This window comes from Lissotriton helveticus, chromosome 7 (genome assembly GCF_964261635.1).
Source record: "Lissotriton helveticus chromosome 7, aLisHel1.1, whole genome shotgun sequence".
NCBI classification, from domain to species: Eukaryota; Metazoa; Chordata; class Amphibia; order Caudata; family Salamandridae; genus Lissotriton; species Lissotriton helveticus.
This window is the reverse complement of record NC_136068.1, coordinates 365,490,335-365,516,445: the sequence shown is the minus strand read 5'-3', so window position 1 is coordinate 365,516,445 and position 26,111 is coordinate 365,490,335.

The window sequence follows — 26,111 nt, the reverse complement described above, 5'->3', positions numbered from 1 at the left end:
ACTTTGTGTGAGATTGTACTGTCTGTGAGAGTGTGGTATGAGAGGGAGATTGCATGATGTGAGGTTCATTCACTTGGGGGTGCATGTTATGTATCATTAGTGTTAACACACATGTCTTTCTATGTCTTTTATCTGTAAATAATATATGTTGCAAATGTCAATTATGTACAACACCTTACCAATTGTCTATTGTGAACATGCATGCACTTTCATTAACAAAGATGCGATAATTATAAAAATCTAAACAGAAAAAGATGAATAAAAACAAATATAATTTAGCATTTTCTGGTGTGGCAAGATTGATTATTGAGGGACAGCCCGACTTGAGCCCTGTGCAGGCCACCAGATAACTAGATATACGTCGGACAGGAGTATTGTTTAATGTTATTGTTTCTTCAGCTTTTCCCCCCTGACTCCTGGACCTAATAAGTGGGTTTAGGTGGTGCCTTTCTTTTAGTATTTTCATATTGATCTAAAAGCATTATTTCATTTGGCAGAGGAGTTCTTATTTGGACTGCAGGAATGCTTGTGTTTGTAGTGTCGAATTGAATCTGTAATCTACATCTGCTGCAGTGAGAGAGTTAGCTCATTTAATCCATTGTGGATGTAATGCTTTGCTCTCTCTCTCACCACAGCAGTCTGTATTGCTGTGAGAATTTTCACAGTGGGTGCAAAACACATTTCAGCGTTGGAGTACAAATGTGATTTGTATACAATAGGCACTATATCACCTTCATTGAAAGTGACATAGGTGTACCAGGTGAGTCCAGCGACTACGCAGATCACCAGGTCAGTTGTGTTTACACGTTTGTAAATGTTTAGCAGCTATCATATCATCTTGTGCGGAATGTAAAATGTTTGAATGTTCCTGTCTCCAATGGTTGATTCTGGGTAATCCAAAGTGTATGTTCAGCCAATATTCAGAAATCCTGAAATGGATTGTAGTCATTTCAGAGTTGTTAGAGGTTGGAGCGATGCGCATTTTTCTAGAAATGTACTGCCAGGTTTTTACTTTCACTTGACAACTAATATCCTAGAAACAGGACATTGAGATAGGGGAATTTTTGATCTTTTGAAAATACATTTGGAACCCAGGTGAGCAAACCCAAGAATGATGTGGTTCACCCTAGCCAAGTGTTCCCTAAATTCATCATCCATGAGATAAATATCATCTATGTAGGACAATGCCTCCTCATCAAGATTCTGAATTAACTCTGTTACCCTGGCTAAAAACAGTCCAGGGCTGTTTATACCCTTGAGGTAAACAACAAAATTGAGGAGGTGAACCTGGCACTGAAAATGCAGTCACATATCTGCTTCCATGCACTATATTCTGACAGAAGGATCCATTTGAGATATCTAGCTTGTTTTGTATTTCTTCTGCACATTGTTATTCATTAATTCGGCACTTTGTGCATTTTGTACTGCAAATCTGCGTGTGAAAGTGCTCAAATGTATGTAGTCTAAGACTAGATGGTATGAATTGTCTCGTTTTATTATGGGAAACAAGGAATTATTCATTGGTGGGGTGCAATTTTCTATTACACCCTGGTATTACTGTTGTTCAAGGATTTCTCTAACTTGTTTTTTAGCTCCATGCTTATTTGGTATTGTATCTGGGGTTGAGAAACTGGTTTTAATGGAATTTTGTGATGAGGTGACTCATAATCCCACCCAACAAGATTGAGGTATAGTGCAGGAGCTAGCGCTAACGCCCACTTCTTGGCATATGAATGTTTAACTGATTCTGGCAAGAGGTCAGAAAAGGCAGGTAAGCTTACCATTTCTCCCTGTGGGACTTCCATTACGAACTCAGGTGGTCAATCATTTTCAGCCAAAAGAATATTGTAACTGTAGATCAGGTTCTTCCAAAAGAGAGCCTTAATGATCTTGGGTATGTCCCCCTCCATTTGGAGTGTTATTTGGTATAAACGATGTGGGACACTTACTCTTTTATCAGGGTTTTCCACCATAATATATTCATCTAGCGCTACTACCACCAGTTAATTCAAGAGGTTCCAGCATTATCACATCCCATTCCCTATTCAGAAGCAGAGTCCTCTGTAGCCTGGGCACATCTTATTTTAATCACGGCTACCTATTTCTTTTTGAATTGAGGTGTTTGAGTCTTTGGGTCGTCCCCTTTAGGGATGTAGTCTGAAGTGTGATATGTTTCCCTTTTCAGCTTCACATGCTCTTCTGATCTGCGCTCTGACCATCCACCCTCCTCCAAATGCGTATCGGATGAATCCTGAAAGGAACAAGAGGAACATGTATCAGTGTTCCGATAGCAGTCAGGCTTTCTAATATTATCACGGTTTCTTAAATTATATGTTTGCCAGTTGATTCCTGCTGAGGAGACCCACCCATGACTGTGTCTCATATTGTTTAATTTTTTTGTTTAATGTCCTATTTCTTCTTGTTAGAATCAGGTATTTTCTTAGAGCTATCCTTTTCAGAATTACTCTTAACCTGCGGTTTCCCATGTCTGGCTCCCACATTATCTCGACCTAGTGTAGCATAGCTGCCTTCGATAAATTTGGGAAATTTCCGCTCCTGCTTTGCAGGAGTGATTTCCCTTAGGTATTGGTGTATTGACAATGCTGCTGCTTCCCTCTTTATGTTACTTAACATAACGGTTTATGCTGTGGCAACATTTCCCATCAGTTTTATCCCTAAGTCCAGGGCGAGGCCAGTCCCATATTCATTCTGTACTTGTTTCAGTACCTCAGATAAAACTGCTATTGAAGGGTTAACATGAGTTTTGGTGTAAACTGCAGTGAAGACAGTACCCCAAGTGGCACAATCTTCCACAAGGGGAGCCATCCTCATTGGCAACGTAAGTTGTTAATATCCTGTGTTTGTCCTGCGGTCCCGTATGGGGAAAAACCGCTGCAAACTGATTTGTTTTCTCTGCTTTTCCGAATGGAATTTTCTCCAGACTGGTGGGAACCTTTCCCATAATGGCATTCAGTGCTTGAGGGCTGATACCTGTAGCAACCAATTGAGGTTGTGCAGCCTGAGCCATTCACACAGGGTTAACTGTGAGTGTTCGCATAATGTACTACGTGAGTTTTCTTTAAACTTTTACAAGATCTTTGTATAGTGTTTTTATTTCTGCTGCATCTAAATCAACAAGATTAGGATTTGGTGTATAAGCAGCTGGGACCGGTAAAGTCGCTCTTTCTTTACTGAGCAGACTGAAGTTAAAATTTTCTATGGTATGGGGTGGGCACCTTTAAACCAATTTATGTGTTCTTGGTAAGTTAACGGAATTTCTATGTCCACATATGGAAAGTATTCCTCTGGTGTTTCATCTTTAATGTAAGTGTGAAACAATTGTATGTGTGCATCTGCAGCCGGGAATTTACCCAAGAATAGAATACCTGTGTCCTGAATGCTTTGTGCACCTCAACCACACAGGTAACGTCACCACCTGTTGCCAGGAGTTGGTAATGTAGTAATTTCATAGTAACTGCATGTCTGCAATTTTCTGTATATTTAGTCTAACTGCTTGTCCTTCAATGTCCTCAGCTTGTTCGCTCATTGTTAAAGAAAAAGGTAATTAAGTAAATGAATGTAGGAAGATAGGGCTAGCACAATGTGGGAACATCTTTATCCTACTAGCTTGAATATTCTACAGCTAATACATATGGTATACCTAATCCGCTGAGGTGGATTTTTCCTTCCCACCATGGATATCTCTGGTTTGAAGGTGAGTAACACTTTCTGAGAAAAGCACAACTGTACTACTCAGATCGATCATTAAATAAGAAACCAAACAACATTGGCTGTGCCATGTCGTGTAGTTCCCACTAATCCGTAGGACCTGCGCATTTGTTAGACAACATAAACTTTGGGTGAGGTGCCTAGACTGATTCCGGGCCCACCACAGGATATGTTGGCCTAGAGACCAGCTAGCTCACTGGGCCACCATAAGCCCCCTAATCTAACCAGGGGGTAGGAGGCATGGCCAAGCCACTTGGCCGACAGGACGTTAGCCTCCAAGCTCCATGTTAGCCTGCCCGGAGATCCTGCATAATACTGTCTGGCAATCCTCAGACCAGCATAATAAATATGCAGCTGTGTTGAGCTGCTGCCCTGCTTATGAGGGGCTTCTCAGGAGGCCACCCCGGAGCCTGTGATCATGTGCATTGACCGCCGCTAACTGGGCCATGCCAGGGCATTTCAGCTCAGTGGCTGCAAGAATAGAGCCGGAGGCTGATGGCACCTGTGACCCCCGTCGGAGGAGGAGCAGATTGGAGCCCCCCCCCGGAACATTTTTAATGGCATTAATAATATTATAGATGTTATGTTCACTAGACCCGGGAATGCTAATTCCAATCATAGACCGGGTTGGTTTGACCATACCTGTATCACACTCCTGACCAAATTAAAACTTGCACTGACGTTAAGGTCTAGGGATCATAAACTGATCATTCAGTTGAGATTAGATTATAAAACCGCCTTAAAGCATAGAACGGGAGAGCTGCAACAGCAGGCCTGGGAAACATTAACACAGGCTGCGGAACTGTCCAAGTGTGCCCTTTTTTGGGCCACGGTCAACTCCCCCTTCCTGAAGGAGGATTCTATTCCTGAGCTTAGTTCTAATGTTTCCAGTGAGGCTTGGGTATCTCATTTTTCTATGATTTTGAAATCTGATTATTGTTTTGAATCCAACCGTAGCCCTTGGCCAATAGTGACTTTGGATATTACAGTTGCGGAGGTTGAACTGGGCATTTGTGCTAGCAAGGGGGGAAAGGCTCAGGGGCCGGATGGGGTCCCTATAGACGTCTATAAAGCCGCTCCAGCTATGTGGAGCCCCATTCTAACAATTGTTTTCAACGCAGCGGTACGTAAAGGAGCCCCCACGACTTGGGGTGAATCTATTATTATCCCGATTCACAAGAAGGGCGATAGGTTAGATGCTAAAAACTACCGCCCTATCTCTCTCCTAGACTCCTCAGTTAGATCATGAGTAGAGTACTGCTGGTAAGATTGGAAGAATGGGTGGAGGCCAATGGGATTTTGGCTAACACCCAATATGGCTTCCGGAAAGGCCGTGGCGCACTCGATCAATGTATAAATTTAGATCTATTGATCGGGATGTATACCCAGGCAAAACAGGGCTCCCTCTACCTCTGCTTCGCAGATTTAAGTACCGCTTTCGATCTGGTGGACCATTCCCTCCTATGGTCAACCCAGCTACAGCTTGGGGCCCCAGAGGGTATAATTTTCTTTCTGGCCCGGCTTTATGAAAAATTACAAACAAGTGTGTGCTACGGCGTTAAAGGAGAGTGTACCCCTAAATTTAGTGTAAAAAGGGGAATCAGACAAGGCTGCGTCCTTGCTCCCTTGCTTTTTACCTTGTTTATTAATGAAATTGATGTCGTTTTAAAAACTATTAATGCTGATGCGCCCAAGGTCAACGGGGTTGTAGTGCCGGTATTGTTATACGCGGACGATGCCGTGCTACTATCTAGAACTCCCATTGGTTTACAACAGCTGATTGACAGATTTTCGGTTTTTATTAAGGACAGGAAATTGGTTATCAACAAAGGCAAAACACATACCATGACCTGTGGGGCAAGAAGAAAGTTGTTAAATGCATTTTTTATAGACGGCCAAAAAATGCTACAGGTAGATAAATTCTGCTATTTGGGATTAACTTTTACCAAAGATAGATCATGGTCTAATGAATTTACTAATGTTCGTAATAAAATGGCTAAAAGCGCCCATGGGGTTTTTAGATTTGCGGCTAAGATTGGTGACAGACGCATCAGGGATATTTTACAGATCTATCAAGCCAGATGTGTTTCTATTGCCCTATACTGGGCTGGAGTTTGGGGTTGCCATCTTGACAGTAGTTTGCAGACGGAGGAAAATTCGTTCCGCAAAAAGCTTCTATGTTTGCCTATATCTGCCCCAACTGAGCTGGTCCACAGAGAACTGGGGCTTGATTACTTAACAGATTTGTTATCGCCAAGGCCTCTCATGATCTGGCGATCCATCTGGCTAAAGGAGGAGACTGCTTTTAATAGATCTGTTATTGAGGATTGTCTCACATTAGATAATTATTAAAAAATTCCCTGGTTAAAATATATAGTTCACAGTTTTCTGGAAATTTTTGACATAAACATAACTGTTGACCCGCGTGCTGCTGCAGCAATACCCAAAAGTGAGCTAAAGTCATCTTTTCTATCGTACAGAACCAGGAGGCGGGCAATCAGGAATGGATTAATGTCTTCTACTTTGTTTTACAGCAATCACATTGTTAATGAAGGCTTTCCATTATATCTATCACAGGTGACCCGCCCATCCCATAGATTTGTACTCGTTAGACTAAGATTTGGATTGGTAAACCATTTGGTGGCAATCCCCCACCTTAAGAAACATCCCAGTGGACCCTGTCCATGTGATGGTCTATCCAAGCAGAGCACCTTGCACTTTCTTATGATATGTAAACTTTATATGAATTTTCGTACTGCCTATTTAAGACCTTTGTTCATAAAATATGGACTCCGTTCTATTAATGATGCAATGAAATTAATTTTCAATATGCAATCTTCTGATGTTTGCTTTTTTACTGCTACATTTTTATATCAGTCAATTAATGCCAGGAAAAGTATGATGTTTTAACCCGTATGTATGTATATTTTGTGTAGACTGCAATATTTGTCATACTGTGTTTTGTTCGCATGTGCTTTTATGGTCATTTTTTATATGTACCGAATAAAGCTTTATGAATTGAATTGAGTTCCCCCCAGCAGGGGGGGCTGCATGTGGTGGAGGGTGAGGCAGACCTCACAGCCCTGACGAGCGGACATCAACGTGGCAAGGGCCACGTCTGAGGTACCTGTGGTCTGTGGCTGGGCTCAGTGAGTGCAGGAGCAGCAACTCCTTACCCCCCTGTGAGTTCGTCTGTGTGGGCCTGCAAGGTCATGTGAGGATTGATTGAGGCCTTACCCTGGACTAGCAATTGAAGAGGGCCCTGGTTGCACTGGAGGTGGGCCGCTCCAGCCTACCCAAATATTAAGCCGTGCTCCGTAGCTGCTTTTGGACTCTGGCAGGAGGGCGACTGGCTGCACTGGAGGAGATGCCCCCTTATGTGGGATCATGGATGAGCAGATGTCATGAGGAGCTCCAGGTACCAGGTGGGGCCGGCATGCATGGTGATCTTCTGCTGCGAATGCACTGCCTCTCCACCCGTTGCAGCCTAAATAGAGCTGGAGGGGCACTAGCTGACTGGTGATGCTCTGCATGGTGCCCCAGGCAGTTACTCGTGCTCAGGCCTGGTGGGCCTAGATTAGGGTGGCTACAAGCCTGAGGTACAAAGCCAGCACAGAGGAGGTCCTGCGCTATGCCATGTCTTGTTGGGGCACAAGTGCTGGTAGTGTGGGGGCCTGAGAACTGAGAGTCTGATGCCTCTAAATGATCTTCCCTGATATTTGCAGAGGAGGCAGCCTGGGCAATTCCTAGCATTGTCTGTTGGTAGTACGGCTGTGAAATACATCTAGGGGGGCTGGAAGGGGTGAGACCCCCAGGTATGCGCTAGATGGGAATTGCGCAGGGGTTCCCTTGGAGCCTGGGTTGAGAAGGCTTTATGGAAAAGAGCCGCAATGTCACTGGTACTATGGGCAAGGATAAAGAAGCAAGAACAGCTGGACCAAATACAATAACCCAGAAGAGCACACCATGTCATGCGCCTCAGCGTATAACCAGGCAAACAGGTAGTAACAATGGAGGGGAGGGCTTAGCTCCTGGCTGCCATTCAGGGGTCTAGAGAATTGCATTGAGACTTCATCGATAGATGTCAATCTACTTAGGGCAGATTTGCAGAAAGTAGCAGAAGAGGTCACTGCAGCTGAGGGAGACATTACAGACCTGCAGGGTGAGGTTTCAACACTTAAAAATCAGGTGGCCCAGATGACAAGGGCCACAAGGGCCCTGGAGCAATGGGCTGAGGATGCAGATGGCCTGGGAATCCCTGAGCGAGCAGAACAGAGATCGGCTGAGCAATTCCTTGAGCAGTGGATATGCACCCAGTTGCATCCTCAGGGTCTCTCTGACCTGTTTGTCATAGATAGGGCAGACAGGGCTCTGGTAGTGGTACAGTCCCTCTTCTGAGTGTACAACAGTGAGCCATAATAGCAAAAGTGCTCAATTACCGCGACAAAGACTGTATCCTGCACACCAACAGGGAACGCCAAGACCTCTGCTATGAGAACAATAAGATTACTATCCACCCGGACTATACCAGACAAGTTTATGTACTACACAAATCCTTTCTGGGTGTTAATCAGAAGTTGAGTGACCTACAGTTGCAATACATGCTCCTCTACCAGGCCAAACTGAGAGTCCTGGCACAAGGCAAGGCCTACTTCTTTGAGTCCCCGGAGTAAGTCTGGGAATGGCTGGAGATTCGGGAAGATGGCCTACCCCAATGAACCACGTGGCCAAAAGCTGAGATGGGGTTCCTGTTCCAACAGGTGATCCCAGCGTAAACCTAGCCTAATGGCAACTCAGGACCCGGCCTTGCAGGAAGAATACAGGATTACTGTGGGAGAAGATGGATCTTTGCAGCTGATTCAACGGACATTGAGTCCCTGGATCAACCAACTGTTGCTACACCCCTGGACTTGGAAGGGCCATCACACTGGGCCCAACAGCAGACATTGTCCCTGAGATCCTGATGGACGAGGCCCCTGCACAAGAGGGCATTTAAAACAAGTGCTGGCCGAATCGTTGGCGCTCAGATCGTATGATTCCCCGCAAATTGTGTGTATTGAGGTGTGTTTGATTGTGGTGGAAGCGCCTTTGTGGGTGTTGCTTACATGAGAGTGAGGGAAGTGTTGGCACCAACAGCGGGCAAGGGGTACACTAGTCTGGGTGGCCCCGGGAACTCCGTTCACTCTCTAATAAATGGAAGCCAAAGTAGGGGGCTAATATGTGCTCCTCCGCAGACAGCCTGATGGCCGTGACATTGCTATTTTAAAGACATATGCCCCCAACACGGACAAACCTACCTCCAACCAGGCAATGCAAGACTTAATAGCCACAGATCTGGACGTGGCTGGTACTCGACCCTGGCCGGGACAGTCACCCCTGAAAACTGGCATGAAACCTTAAATGACAAAAACATTGCTGCCAGTGATGTGGACAATAGGACTACAGGACATCTGGTGGTAAGGGCATCTGACTCTGAAGCTCTTTACATGCTTCTACCCCACACAGAACACACATAGCAGACTTGATAGGGTGCTAGTGACGGAGGTGGCTGCCTTTGCGGATGCAGAGATGACCCATTTGGCTTGATTCCTATCGGACCACACTCCTGTGAGCTGTGTGGTATGATGGAATGCCCCCATCCAGGGACCCCAAGGTTGGAGGATGCCCTCTGATATTTTGGAGGACCAGGAGTAGAGGGCAAAACTTTCCCAGATACTTTCGGATTATATGACATTCAACTGGAGTGGTACGTCCAATAGATGTATGAAGTGGGAGGCGATGAAGGTGGTGTTGAAGGGAGCGGGTAAGGGACTCACCTGTGGAGTCCGTCATCAGCTGCAGTGGGAGTTGAGGGACAAGGAGGATGCTTTAGCAGAGACCCAGACTGGCAAACCAGGTGCACTGCACCGAAATTGCCGGAGAGCGCACACTGCCTGAACAAATTAGCGACATCTGGGATAAGCTGGACAAATACATGCTCTTCCCATACCGCTAGCGGCTCCATGCCAAAGGTGATAAGTCTGGTCGCCTGGATTTGGCGCAGGGAGCAAACACCCCTGCTGACGACCTGCTTGCGCAACTCAACGGGCGACACAGTGTACTCCGGGGCAGGCATACTAGAAGTGTTTCAGCAGCATCTACAGAGGTAAACACTGTGGACCTGTCTGTCCGGGCGGACCATTTTTTCCCATTTCTGGGGGAATTGACATTGACGCACATCCCTCTGGCGGCAAAGAAGGAGTTAGAGGCACAACTAATGGTAGATGAGATACTTGAGGCACTGTATGAACTGCCTAGAGCCAAGGCGCCAGGAGGTGGTGGTTTACAGCCTAACTTTTATCAGGCCTATTCAGAACAGTTGGTGCAACCATTATTGCAAGTATATGAGGAGGCATTTGAGCAGGCCTCTTGCCCCATCACTGCGGGAAGGGGAAATATGCTTGCTATTGAAACAGGGGGGTGATGGTCGGGACCCCGCAACATATTGCCCACTTACTATGATTGACTCCGATGCCAAAACACTATGTAAGGTTCTGGCAATGTGACTGGCCCCATAAATGTCTAACCTCATCCAAGAGGACTATTATGGGTTTATCCCTGGCCACAACATTGGCATGAATGTAAGGAGCTTAACGCATGTCATGCATGAGGTGCAATACAGGGACGAGGAACTGGCGTTCGTGTCCATCAACCTCAAAAAGACGTTGGACACTGTGGATTGGGGATACCTCCAGGAGGTGCGAAGTGTCCTGGACCGGAAACTAGCATCCCAGGACCGTTCTCGGGGTTTCACCCCTCTTCAGCCAGGATAGCTTGATTCCAGTGGCACAGTGAGCCCAGGACCACGTCTGGGCTCACTGTTCTGCATTCTGTACATCAATTATTATTTTTGCATTTATCACCCCGAGTGGGACGGGTATGCCCAGACGTGTGTCCAGGGCTCTCCATGCCACTGGAGTCAAGCTATCCTGGCTGATGAGGGCTGAAAGCCCGAGACCGGTCCTAGGATGCTTGTTTCCAGTTCAGGGAGGACCTGGCCTGGCAGTTCAGGCTGGACTGTTCCAATTGGGCGCAGGGGCAAGACTGATTTGCATATGGCTGGGTCCAAATTGGAATTGCATGGTGAGCAAAAAAAGATGGATTTAGGCCCAGATATGTGTACTCGGTGAATGTATGACTTTGTTCTGCATTCTGTCCATCAACTGTTCTTTTTGCATTTCCAACTCCAGAGAGTGCAACAGTAGGGAAAGTGTTGGATAACTGAGAGGTCAAAATTACTATTCCCACTCCAGTGAGTGCAACAGTAGGGAACGTGATGGATAGCGATGGGGGTAAAAATTACTATTATCACTCCAGTGAATGCAACAGTAGGGAAAGTGTTGGATAGCAGAGTGGTAAAAATCACTATTACAACTCCAGTGTATGCAACAGTAGGGAAAGTGCTGGAAAGCAGAGTGATCAAAATTACTATTCCAAGTCCAGCGAGTGCAACAGTAGGGAAAGTGCTGCATAGCGGAGGAGTAAAAATTACTATTCCCACCACAGCAAATGCAACAGTAGAGAAAGTGTTGGATAGCGGAGTGGTAAAAATTACTATTCCTATTCCAGTGAATACAACAGTAGGGAAAGTGTTGGATAGCGTAGAAAAGATAAAATACTATTCACACTCAAACGCTTACATTTCTTATAATATAAAATAATAAAAATAAATAAAAAATATTTAAAATATAAATATATATATGAAACATAAAAAATAACACATAATATTAATTATATATAACAAAAATCAACAAATATCATTTAAAATAAAATAATAAATAGATTTACCTACAAATACTTACTTTAAACGACAAAATATTTATGAACAAAAACATCAATTAAAACATAAATTAATTTATTTTATTTTCTACCCTATAACACCACATCAGTAACAAAACACTTAAACATTTCTAATAAAAATTATTTACATAATCAACATAATTAATCATAAATTATTAAAACATATAACATATAACAAATAACTGTCTGTTGTTTGAAAAGAGGTCAACATGTTTCAGCACATACGGAAAACTTTTCATCCAATGCCTTCTTCAGGACCAATACTATATAGCTACTGAAAATGTAACAAAAATAATGATAATAATGATAAAAGGAAATGTAATAAGTACAAGTACACTTAAAACGGTTGGAACAGATACAGCCAAGTCACCTGCAATCAGGAATGTACAATCCTTCCTCTGCAAATCCTGTAATGCTGACAGTATCTGTAACACAGTAAAGGGGATGGGTGCAACCACTTTAATAAGCACAGAGTTCTCATGTTTAAAACAAAACATTATCTATTGTAGTGACATTCTCCTTATCATCTACATAAACCCAGCAGTGGTTAAAAGGCAGAACCCAGATTAAAATAGGCACAGATAGTGCATCTTGCTTAAAAAATAAATGTAATGTACCCTCCAATGAGACTGAGTATTTGTCTAGCTTAGTGAAATAATTAATTGCGTTTGTTAAACAGTCTATTAGTACCTTGACAGTTAGATTGGATAAAATTGAAGCAGGCATGGAGAAAGTTCTTGAAAACCAGAGCTTGGTTACACAAAAAGGGAGTATGCATAATATGGGGTCATCTAGCACTCCCCCACAGACCGAGAGTGCGAACTTGAACGAGACTCACTAGTACCAAAAAGGCAGATTAGTGAAAGGGTTAAGGGGAAGGGGACTGGAACACACTTAAAATCAATAGTAAATATGCATTATAGCCGATCAACCAGGGGAGAAGTGACTAGTAAAAAAGTGACAGGATGGTTGGAAAACCATCTGGGTGAGAGACAGGAGTGTGATTTAACATCAAAAACACTTTGACGCATTGTTGTTCTTCAGAAAGTTTAAGTAGCCCACAGATCTTAAATTTACCCCCGGCTGCCACCCCATTTACTGTAATTTTAGGCAATGTTCCAGCTCCCCCTCTGGGGGAAAATGAAACATGGATCTCACTGAGGAATAAAGCCATAGATTGCCTAGGGAGTAGAACAGGATTGACTAGTGCTATGTTTAGAGATTTTAAAATGATGAGGAGGATTGGCTAGGTTGGAAACAGTAGGAACATTTTTCAAGGTGACTGTGTTGTCCTCTCTCTCGGAATACCATCCCTGGTAAGGGAAATCTTACTAAGAGCCCGGGATACAAACATCACCCATACTAGCATTAATGTTCTCCCTCTGGGATTTTTTCCCATCCCAAGTGTCCTTCATGGCAAAATGGAAATCATCCACTCACACACCTCATTGATTATCCATTCTATAATCTCGAGGTTCATTTGAATGGTGAAGAAGCTTTTGGGTCAGCCCCAATAATTAGGGATGTATTAGGATTGGGCGATACCAGAGTTCCTAGCCGAGCCGTGCAACCTGGGTTCGAACCAACTTGTCAGATTGATTCCGCCCCTGGATTAATATCCCCCAAAATTGTTAGTGTTCACTTTAAGAACATGGCAGGTCCAAGAAAGGAAGTGAATAACATAGTCTGCATGGATTTTATTGACAAATTTGACATTTTGTTTGTACAAGAAACCTGGGCATTAGATGAAGTGCATATAAATGGTTTTAAGACATTTCATACGCCAGCGATTCACTCAACACACGGGAGACCCAAGGGGGGAATTTGTGTTTAGGTTTCGAATTTGGCTGGGACATTAAAGACTGAAATGATAAAATCTTAAACTTATTATCAAATAGTATCGATTCACATAGATCGAAAATGTATTTGGAATGTAATCACTTTTACTGGGTTATACTGAAGATGCTTAGCTATGATCTTAGTAAATTGAAGGCAATCAGTGACACTGAAATGATTACTATCTGGGGAGGTGATTTTAATATTGGTTTATGTCCACTAGCCGGGCTTGGAAAATGCGGCCTAACAATAGAGAAGGATGATCCCCTGATCCATTTTGTGCACTCTGATAGGGGGGAGATGTTTAATGAGATTTTATTCTCAAACTACCTTGGTTTTGCCAATTGGCTGTGCTCCCCTAGAGTAGATTTTGGGGATAACTTTATAGGCAAGGGATTAGAATCTACAATAGATTTTATAATTGCTCCTAATCATTATGCAAACTATGTTACGAGTTACAAAACCCAAAAAAATGTAATGAGTGATCACCTGCCCTTAAGCATCAACATTACCTTCCCAACTGTTTTAGAGTGACAACACAATAATCAAGTAGTTTGGAACCAGAATGTACAAATGAGTAGACTGAATGGCTACACTCTGAATTGGTCTAGCCAAGATCCATTCAAGTTTAAGAAACAAATTATAACTAAGGCCTATGACTCAATTTTAATGTGTTTGAAGGAATCTACTTCTTACGAAAATATATTGATAGCATTTTCCCAAATTACAGCAACTGTTAAAAACTTGCTGAGAGTGGAAAGCAAGGGTATATGTGCCTGTAGGAAGGGCTGGTTTGACTCAAATTGCACTAAAACATATACAAAGCTAAAAGAGGCCCTCCATAAGACAGAGAGAGATAAGGAGGCAGTTAGAGAATGTAGGAAGGTATACAAGCTACAAGGTCACAAAAGAAAGAGTTAAAATAAAAAGCTTGGATTACCCTCGATGAAGCCTCTTTGAACAGGGATAGCTCACTATTCTGGCGAGCGGTGAATGCGCCATTTTTTATTATTAAGCCTGATGTCCCGACAATAGAGGTGGCAATAGAGGAGAAGATGTGAGTAGATTTCTTCTCAAATGTCTATAATCTGCAGGGGTTACAGAAAGTGTAACAGACTGTACAAGCCAGCAGGGGGGTCCACCTGTCTTCTTACCTATTGCCTTTCAATTCACACACAAAGATGTTGTTGGGGCAATAAATGCAAGTGAGAGTGGCAAGGTCCCAGGTCCGGACGGGGTGCCAATTGATTTGTTTAAATCAATTCCATCATTATGGTCCCCATTGATAACACTGGTACTACAAGCCTGTTGTGTGAAAGGTTTTATTAATACCTGGTCGGAGTCAATAATTGTACTGATTTTTAAAAAAGGGGAATGGGAAAACCCTGCACGCTACCATCCTATATCCTTATTAGACTCCCTAATGAAGGTAGCAGGAAGGATTGTTTCTGACCAGTTGCAACCATGGGCAGAAGAAAATAATGTTTTAAGTGATATACAATACGGTTTTAGACCACGCTTAGGAACAAATGAGCAGGTTCTTAATCTTAGTATTTTAATTGGAAAATACACTCAGGCTAAAGCAGGGAGATTTTACTTGACATTTGTCGACCTCAAAATTGCTTTTGACTGTGTTATACACAGTAAACTGTGAGACATCCTGACTGATTTGAAGGTATATCTGGTCCTGGTACAGTTTTTACGACAGCTGTATACGGAGGCAACTGCCAAGGTTCGATAGGGAACCAAAGGGGAGTGTACTGCATCATTCAAAGTAGAGAGGTGGTAAGACAAGGATGCGTCTTGGCACCATTCCTGTTCACTCTTTATACCAACGCTTTGGAACAGGAGTTAGTGGCCAAGGCGAGGGACCCACCGTATGTCAACAAACGTCCGAGTGTCCCTTCTCTACGCAGACGACACAGTGCTCATGGCACGCATGCAGATAGGTCTACAAAAAGCTCCTACATTTTACACTAGTTTGATGGATGAATTAGGGTTAGAAATGAACGCCAAGAACACTTTTGTTATGACTTGCGGGCAGGGGAAGCAAAAAGATAGGAGCCTCCAAGCTGGGGGAAGTAGGGTAGACTCCACTATTATGTTTATGTATTAGAGTGTTTTATTTATTCACACTGGTTCTTGGGGCCAGGTGGTTAAGAGTAGGAGACTTCTCTTCATGAAGTCAACTGTGGCTTTCATTAATTTCTAAAAAAAAACTGGGTAAAAGGCCCCCTGAAATTCTACTTAAAATTTACCAGGCAAAATGTGTGAGTATAACTACCTCTGGGGTTTTTATGATTCCTCCCCCATTCAGTACGTTGAAAATGCTTTTTTAAGATTTATTTTAGCTGTACCTGCTAGTTCTGCTGTTTTTAATTGTCATAGTGAGCTGGGGATTCCATATATTACAGATGTTATAAAGGTACAACCAGTGTTACTCTGACATAGAATTTGGAGCTCCACAAGCACAGGCTTAAATAAGGATATAATAAAGGATTATATGAAGTTGGATCATGCTACTAAGATTACTTGGATAAAGTATGTAAAAAAATGTATGCATGATCTCGGGCATCCAGATTATTATACTGTCCCAGAGACATTGAACTCTATTTGTCTGAAGGAATTTAAAGTAATTTGCATGCCCCACCATGAAACAAACAGACTCACAATGGAGATAATTAAACCAGCGGCTGTCCAACACCAATTGACTGTAATAACATATGATATCCAACCATATATTTTACGCTGTTTAAGGGGGTATGATAGGTATGTTTTAGCTCGTTTTAGGTTCGGGACCTTTCACCAATTAGCTATCCAGTGATGACTGACTGGCCCAGAGAACTATGTCATTTTCCTTGTGACGACCTCTAACCACAAACAACCATTCAAGTGATTTTATTTTTCAAACTGTTTGCTAAGGAAAGATCCAGATGGATCTTCCCTTTGTTAAGGTTGGGAGGGATTGAGGCAATGTCAACCTGCTTTTTTATATTTACAGCTATTAGATAGTGATTATTGAATTGGAGTTACGGCTGGTTTTTTAAAAAGTATATTGAGAGCAAGGAATAGTATCAAGGTCTAAACTCCTTAGAAAGTAGATGAGAATGTATTAAATTTTGTAGGACTGCTCTATTTGCAAAGTCAACCCCCCAAATATAATATGTTTTGGATTATGTCTACTTATAAAATGAATGGACTATGGAATTGTGTATATTTGTATTTTAGAAAATTTCTGAAATGTTTTTATTTGATTGCTTTTGTGATTTTATATGACTAAAATCGAATAAAGATCTTTTTGATTTGATTTGTATCCTGTAAATACATTTTATATTTTACATTTTGACCCCCTTTCCACTACTAATGTAGCGGAGGTACTTGTAGTGGCCAAGTTATGTGTGCGCATGCTGAGAGTGTGCCTATCAAGGTAATGGGTTTGACGTAAAGGGTGCGCATGCATTGTCAACATGTTTTTGAAGGACAGCCAATATGCTTGAAAACTCATTCTTGTTGCATTCACTTGGCATAAAGATAAGCATTTGGGCCAAACAAGTCAGTACAGGAATCTTTTAATTTAATGGTCAGCTAATCCATTTTGTACATACCCATAGACATCAGTGACTATTTTTGGGTTAACTAGCAGTAATCTTTTTTAGGGAACTATTTGTGAGCATGTATACCTTTTCACCTGTTTGAATTTGCTCGGTCAATCATTCAATCAATCGATCAATCAATCAGGTAATTGTAAGCGCGCTACTCATCCGTGAGGGTCTCAAGGCGCTGAGGGGGTGGGTCCGCAGATCTGTTTAGCCGAAGAGCCAGGTCTTGAGGGTCTTCCTGAAGGTACTCAGGGAAGAGGCTCGCCTGATGTCTGCCTATAGCTTGTTCCAGGTCTTAGCTGCAATGTGAGAGAAGGATCTTCCGCCTGCTCTGGCCCTGTGGACGCATGGGGTTTCGGCCAGTGCGAGGTTGGAAGATTGGAGGTTTCTTTTATGTACTTGGAAGTTGATTCTGTCAATGAGGTATTTGGCTCTGTTGTTGTGTAGGCATTTGTAGGCGTGAGTGAGGATTTTGAAAGTGACTCTTTTCTCCAGGGGGAACCACTGGATACTTCGTAGGTGTTGTGTTTGTGTCCGGGATGCCATGGATGAGTCTGGCGGCGGTGTTCTGTATTGTCTGGAGTTTGCGGAGTAGGGACTTTTTGATGCTGGAGTAGAGTGTGTTTCCATAGTCCAGTCTGCTGGTGATGAGTGTGGGGTGATTATCTTCCTTGACTCAGGGGGGATCCACTTGAAGGTCTTGCGGAGGATGCGGAGGGTGTTGAAGCAGCTCAAGGTGATGGCATTGACCTGTTGGTTCATGGTGAGTGATGAGTCGAGAACGATGCCGAGGTTCTTGGCTTAATTAGAGGGGGTAGGTGGGCTTCCGAGGGTGGTCGGCCACCAGGTGCTGTCCCATGCAGAAGGCGTGGTACAGAGGACGAGGACTTCTGTCTTCTCGGGGTTAAGGTTCAGGCAGCTGTTGGTCATCCAGACTGCAACGTCTTGCAATCCTTTGTGGAAGTTGAGTTTGGCAGTGTTTGGGTCTTTGGTGACGGAGAGGATGAATTGGGTGTTGTCAGCATAGGATACGATGTTGAGGCCATGTTGGCGGACGATGGCTGCAAGGTGGGCCATGTAGATGTTGAAGAGGGTGGGGCTCAGGGATGAACCATGTGGGACTACACAGGTAATTTTCGTGGGGTCAAAGACGAAGGGTGGGAGTCTGATCCTTTGGCTTCTTCCGGTGAGGAATGATTGGATCCAGTCCAGGGCTGTTCCTTGTATGCCTGTGTTGTGTAGTCTGGCTACTAGTTGCGGTGGGAAATGGTGTCGAAGGCCGCTGATAGGTCGAGTGGGATGAGGGCGGCAGAGTGGCCTTGGTCCAGGAGGGTGCGGATGTAATCTGTGGCTGCGAGTAGGGCAGTCTCTGTGCTGTGGTTGCTTCAGAATCCGGATTAGGACTGGTAGAGGACAGCTTTCTCTTCAATGAATCGTGTCAGTTTCCTGTTTTTACTGATCATATATGCACATGGACTATGTCATATATTAAAACATTTCTTTTACTAATACAATTTTGACCCCCGTGTAGCCCATGTAAAATTTCATTCACATGAATGCACACTAGTGGTGTTACTGTGATTGTCTAGATCTATTCTCATGCTTCCTGTGTTAATTATAGATTGAAATTTAGTTTGGGAAAATTGTTCAAAACCACATACATATTACTATTTGCTGGATTTACAGTGGTACTTGGATGAGGCTAGGGACTTGTCATACAGATCCTGCATGTGTATATTGTATATCTGTTGTTTCAAATTCCAAGTGTATATGAGGACCTAGCATACACATACAACAGGTAGATGTGAAACAGGTGATGGACATACCTGTGTAATGTAATGCCGAGGAAGCTTGTTAAATGGCTTGAATTCTAGAGTCCATGGTGTGTGTTAGTCATGTGATTGTCACTCCAGTATCAAATGAGGCTTGTAAACATACATATTACTAATTCAATCAAGATCCTTTCTCTTAGTCATGGACGTATGGTGTTTGTGAATCTCCAAAGTCTACCTACTAGTCCCTGAGTCTTCTGAAAATCTCCGTGTGTTTGTTTAATTGTAGTTCCTGTAGTCAAAGTCTTCTGAAAATCTTCATATATTTGTTTATTTGTACTTCCTGTAGTCAACCTGATAGTAGAAGGTTCAGCAGGTGTAATCCTTCCACCAAAACTCTTTGGATGGAGATTTGAATGTAGATGAATGTAGTGTGCCACAATGTTATTGGCTGCGATAACATGACTTTGGTAGCATACTTCATACGCACTCAATAATATACTTGTTGGTTACAGAGTTAAGAACATTGTACTCCTAAAATTGTGTGCACTACAAGTGTCACACGTTGAGTCATACGAATTAATTTGACTCTAGACCTGGTTGAGGTTAACTATGTACAACTTTAATGATAGATTTCTCTGCATACCCTTCATGTGTGAGTTCCTGATATGGCAGTGGGTATGTGTCATGACGTGGTTCACAACCTGAAAATATGCCTGCTTCTGTGGGTATCTCATATGTATAAATAGCCACCATGTGATTGCCATGTATGAGTAATATCTATAACTGTGACACATATGAATAATGTAATGTGCCTTCTCATGGTAATAGTCAGTATACATCCCAGTGTTATGCTATATGTAGCACTTGTATGTTGAGTGTAAGGTGAGTACAGAGTGTATGCTAACATGTTCCAGTCTCCTCCCCTGCATGAAATAACAATATGGTGGGGTTTGCTCATGTAGGCCACAGCAGGGTACAATACTAAAGTACCTGCATTACATGTATTAGATATGCTGTTTTTGCCAGTGCATTGCACCACAAGGGCCAAGTGTAATGCAACTTTTACAGATTGTGTCTACAGTTGGAAATGGAGTTTAAATTGTGTGGAGTACCAATGTTGTGTAGTGAGATGTCACATACTTTTGCATATGGTTTCATCCATTCTGAAGTTTGCAAGTTTGTTCATTGAATTTGCTGTTACAGTCTCTCTTTTCATGTCTTGTGTGTATACAGGTCAATGCCAACTAGAAGACGGCACGGTAAGCCATCCCCTGAAAAGTGCTGTACCTGGGGATCTAACGCCGGCACAGAGCCCACTGCAAAAAAAAAGTTTGGAGGACCTAAGATGCTGGACCTATACCATTGCCCAAGTCCAGGTGGGGAAGTCCTCCCCAAGTCATAGAGGCACACACCGGAAATTGACTCCCCTCATGGGCCGTATTGTGGCGGTGGCCTACCCAGAGCTCAATTGGTTGGTGAAGGCCCAACAGCAGCTGCAAGGGGGTATTGTGCAGAGTTTTATAGTGTGCTTAAACAATTTCCTCCTGTCACAAGCAGCAGTTTTCTTGCAGACGATGTGGGTGAGTAGAGGTGTGGGGATAAATTGTATTCAAACATGTATGGGTAGTGATGCTACATACATGCTGTTCTTACAAGATTTATGTTCCTGATCCAAAGATAAGTGTAGTCAAATGAATTATTGTGTACTTGTAGTGAGACCTGGATGAGTGATGTGACGTGATATACACATGTTTGATGTGATGTGTGTATGAGATGTCGCACAGAGACCATGTGTGTTGTCATTTTTTGGAGTGTTGCTCACACAATACTGTGTATGTTGTCTGAGAACATTTCTTACATGTGAGATGGAATGCATTGCACTAAGGAATCAAGGTTAGACGAGTAATTGGACTGATGAACTGGTGTATATGATACATTGTCAATTCTAGAGACCACAAAGGTTTCAAAGGAATTCTACATGCATGTGTAAATGTGTATATTGCCAAAAAATGTACAAGGCACTGAAATGCTGTTGAACACATGTTAACGTTATTCAAGGTGAAGAATATTGGTTCTACCCATGATGATTTGCTGTACTTTGTGTAATGTGCAATTTGCATTCCAGATGGATGACACATGTTGATTTCCACACAAAGACAGGTGTGTGGCTATATTTTAGACATTTGAACATACATAGTCATAAAGATCTCCCTTTATGGTCATATCATGACATCATGACTATGTTTTAGTATGGTTTACAAAGTGACCGACACTGAACACATATATCCTTGGTTTAAATGTGTAAAATATCTGTGGAGTTCATTCCTCCACTGTTGATTGTGCTCCCACTGACTGATAACATGTCTGAGCGAAGTGTATGTATTATTCGTATAATTTTGTGGGCTCAGCTATTGAGGTATTTACAATGGTCCAGCATAGTACTGTATGTGCAAATTAGGGGTGGGTGGAGTTTGCAGAGTTCTACTAAGCAGAATTCTGCTGAGTCACAAAAAAAATCCATTGCACTAGGCATTGTTCCACTCTCCAGTGAAGTTTTCCCGCAAACCCATTTGTGTTGCGTTGGGAACACAGAGTGCATCCACACACTCCAAAATCACGCGTGAATGGCACTACACAGTTCTCAAGTGTGCTCCCGTTCTAAATCACACGCAAACAGCACCTTGTGGTCCGCATGGGCACAGCCATCTTGATTTTTGCTCTCTGTTATGGTGCTGGGCCTAAATTTTGATCTATCCTTAATCTTTGTAATCCTCCTTTATTATTACTTTTCTACCCCTACTTTTTTTTTTTTTATAATAGTGTGTGTCTTTGTGTTTTTGTAGTTTATGTTTCATGCAAAGTTATTCGCGTTTTTTTGACTTTTTGACTTAGTTTAATTCCCCTTCTGTCCTTGTGTCTTTCTTCTTTACTTTCCCTTTCTTTTCTTCTTATTAGTTATTGTCCCACCCAGCGCCATGGTAGGGGGGTGGCTACCATGTGGGTGGAGCTGCCTTCCAGGTGTGTAGCCCTGGGCAATCTATTGAGAAGAAAAGGTGGCAGCACTCGTTTTTGTGTGACACACCACCTCCCCTTAATGTTGGCAGCAGGCCCAGTAGTGGATATACCCTTCAGGAATGTTGGTGTTCCTGGGGATGGTGTTACTGGGGATGGTGTGTCAGTGCTTGTGGCGCACCAGCCATGTTTGGCGCACCACCCAGCAGCTGAAGCCTTGATGGTCGTACAGTCTGGACAACAAACAAGATCTGCTAGGCGTCAAGATTCCAGGGCTCAGTGAGTATTATTTATCTGTTGTGTTTGTGTTCTACAATGCTGAAAAAGAAACTATCCGAATAGCATGCTACTCACATTCAGAGGTAAGTTATGTTTAGTTTACACCGGAATATTATTGTGTGATCTAGTTTCTAGTTTCTGCTGGGCAGGTGCCACTACCTAACCGAACTCATCATCAGGCGCTTGCTTTGGCTAAATAATTAAGAAGCCATTGCAGACTGTTCTCCCATCACTATAGTGAATCACTGAGTAGCACGTTCTCTCTGTGACTTTGTTTATGTAACTCGTACAGTTCCAGGTTATTTAATTGAATTCATAGTGATATTAATTATGCATCACCAAAAGAAATTCTCACATATCCTCAGCCCTAGGATCTCTCAATTGGTTGCCCTATGAAGCAAGAATACAGCTAAAGATTGCCTGCTTGACTCACAAAGCCCTCTGTTTCAAAACCCCTGGTTATTTGGCTCAAAAGCTAGAATTATCTGGAGGGGGTAGACCATCAAAAAGTGCAAACTCTCTTCTCTTGAAACATCAGATTTTTTCCAAAAAGAGAATGAGGCACAGAGTTTTCTCTGGCTCGGCCAAAAGATCTGTAACTCTCTGCCATCTGAAGGTCCGCAGAAACTCCTCCACGGCTGCCTTCAAACAGTAAGTAATATAATCCTAATGAACAAGTTCTTGACTTAGATGGTCAAGAATAAGAATAGAATAAAAAATGGTCATGGCTTGTCTGTTTTTCTCAATGCCCCTCTGACTACGTTATTTATTGGTCTAACAACTGTGAAGTTCAGGGCGGTCTGATATACCCTATTAAGTAATGATTGTTCTCCTCCCAGGACGCTAAGGTAATAGCTAAATATGATATTCTTTGTTACCCCTTTGCCATTTGCCCTTTACTATTTCCTACCCTTCCAAAATGTGAAGCTCTATGATACCCATCTGGGTCATGTTTGAGCTATACAAAACTTTATAAATATACAAATACATCTATGCATTGCAATAAAGGGAGACTGAGTTGGCTCATCAAGAGTGTTGAGAAATGGGAATAGATAGAATCAAAGAGCAGTCACTGCAGTACATTAGGTCCAAATGTCCTTTTTGTTCAAGAGATTTGGAATATGGATCTAACGACTGGCGATAAACTCAATACAAAACTAGTAGTACTATAGGTGATCTGTTTTAGCGACTACATTTGTTTTTCATAAAGCAATTTGTGGAGATTATTAACAGAATCTTAAAACGATTTTTATTTATCTTCCTAATTTCTTTCATCATCTCTCACGGGAAAGAAGAGGGATGATTCGGAGGGTCTGGGACAAGCTGGTCAGCAGGTGCCAATCACCAGCGCCCCTGTGGGGGGCTCTGCTGTTCCTAGAAAGTCCTTTAATGATTGTTGTGGACTTCTTAGGTTAGATTTTTGGGGTATTGGAATGTTGCTGCTGTCTATCATGACAATTCAGATTGTTGGTCCAACTAAGCTAGTATTTTAAATAAAAATCACCATGTTTGTGTGTTGAGAAGGCTTTCCTTCTCCTTCTTATGCCTATCTCTAACACTGTTCAATTCATGAGAGAGTGGCATGGTCCTCATCATGGACCACCCCAACACCCCCAATGTAGTGTGATTCAAACTTGTTCACTTATAGTTACAGTATACAAACAGTTTCCCATGACAGTGCAGCAAGGATAGAAAAAGGTATGAGGTACCACTTCCATTGCATTTGCCAACCAATACCATATGTCTGCATTGACCATTATTCCACGCCTGGCTTGTCTAACTTTGTGAAGCAACCAATCAAATGCCTAGAGTGATCATTTGAAGATACTGACGTGCAGTAGTGCTGCATTGCAGTTGTATTTGGGGCTGCATGTCAGGGATCATAATTATGTGTATTGTTTTAGTCTAGCCACACAGAACATCAGTGATGCCAGCTCCAGTGCCACTGCATGAGGAGACAGCGACAGGTCAGTTAAAGAGGAAGAAGCAGCAGCAAGGGCGGGAGCTGATGAGTCACATACTTTCTTGCAATTACTATGCTCACTACCTCTTGCCATGTTGTCGATCGTCATCTTCAAAAATGACAGTGAAGTGAACCACCCCCCAGCTTTGCCAGCCACAGAGGTGGTTGAGTTATTATTATGGCCTCTTCTATCTGCAATGAAGCAAAATCTCACATAATGAGCTTGGGTGGCTTGACGGAGACATGAAAGCATGGAAGATAACTTAAAAGAAAGGAAATGGTATATGAGTGAAAGGGTAGGTTGAAAGTGTGCGCTGTGGATGGGTGAAAGGATGTTTGAAGAAAGGGTTGCTATTGAATGGATGGATAATGTATTGGACATTTTGGTGAGAGACTGGTTGGTAGAAAGTAAAGTTTAATCATGGTCGTTATGGGTGAATTATGAAAGGATGAATTAATATGTGGATTGCTTGGATGAATAAGCAAGTCAGCTCTTTTTTTAATGAGGAGCATGCTGTTACTCACCTACTCTGCTTACATGGTTTATGTAGTGTGATCTCTATCATTCAAAGCTATGGCTCTAAGTGTGGGCTATTTATTTATTTTTATTCTTTGTTCTACTCTCTTGACTCGCTGTATTTGTTAGGTGAACCAGATCTATCCTACCTATCATGCATCATCGCCCCGCACATGGCATTTTTGCCAACTATGACTGAAATACAATATGGGGCAATCAATTTGTGACTGCAGTGTTGGCTGTGTAATGTGCATCTGCTTTAGATAATGCAGCATTTACAATGTTTTCAATGCATTGCATACCGAACACACAAGGAGTGTTGTCCCTTCTTTGTACTTCACTCCTTTATTTTTTCCGAAGTGATTCTGTCTCAGTCTACCAAATTGGAAAATCCATTCTTGGCATGTACCACATTTAATGCCATACCCATGTGAAGTGATTCCAGAATATATATTTCATTGTTTCCCATAACAGATTTAATTTACATTTCTGCGCATTTTTCCCTTTCGACATCGACAGTGACTGAATAAGCCAAAGATAATGAGTCAGTGTAGTGCCCCCTCCATTATATATGAAAAAGCTCTACCCTACCTGTCAAATCCCTCTACCATACCCCCTGCAGTAGGGAGAAAATCAATGTTCCTTTCATTGGTAACTGCCCAGTAAAATGAATTTGTTGGAAATACATGGTGGCGGGCGAGGCCACAGACAAATGTGCCCACTAAAATCTATATTGTCTATTCCTTTACCTGGATTGCAGTCCATTTTATCCATTTCCTCAACATCTACTTACAGCAGACATGATAATATATTAATATCCGCATTTATGCATGAGGTGTGTGACTGACTTAGTATCTTATTTATTATTCATCTGCCAATCTGGAGACAGGGTAGAGAGAGAAATTCATTTGGCGATGAGCAGGGCCATTGGAATTAAAAATAGTTAATTGTCAACTACAGCTGCAGACATTAGCAAACTAGCAGAGGCGCTGGCTAGCAATGAGCATGGCTTCATTATTTTAGTACGACACATAACTGGTACTCCATATAGTGTATAATGCTGTACGTGTCAAAGAGAAGTAATTTATTTTTCAACTCAAAGTGTCTGACTCTGGTTATAGTTACTTGAAAAGCCATAAGAAAAAAAATCACTGTTTTTTTAATCCTGTGATGGTATTCTCTGCCTGTTAATACTTTTCTGCCACACAGTCAGTGCTTTTTTATGCTTGCCAACATGTGTGGGTAAAACATACATTTGGCCATGTGACTCTCCTAATCATAATCATATCAAATAAATGCCAGTGGCCCTATGGGACCAGCAATGTACTTCTACTGTGCCACCAAGTAATTTAAACCAATTGTTTGCATAGAGCATCACTTACAAATTGACTTTTTTGTTGTTCTCAATATAGCTCCCAGTGGTGGTCTAGATGAACCACCCACCAGGCAGGAGATAGAGGTCCATGTCCGGCGGCTGAGGCTGGAGCGTATTCACCAGGAATACTAGTGGCTGGAGGTCCGGATGGGGTCGAGGAGGAAATAAATGCACAATAGCCGGCCCC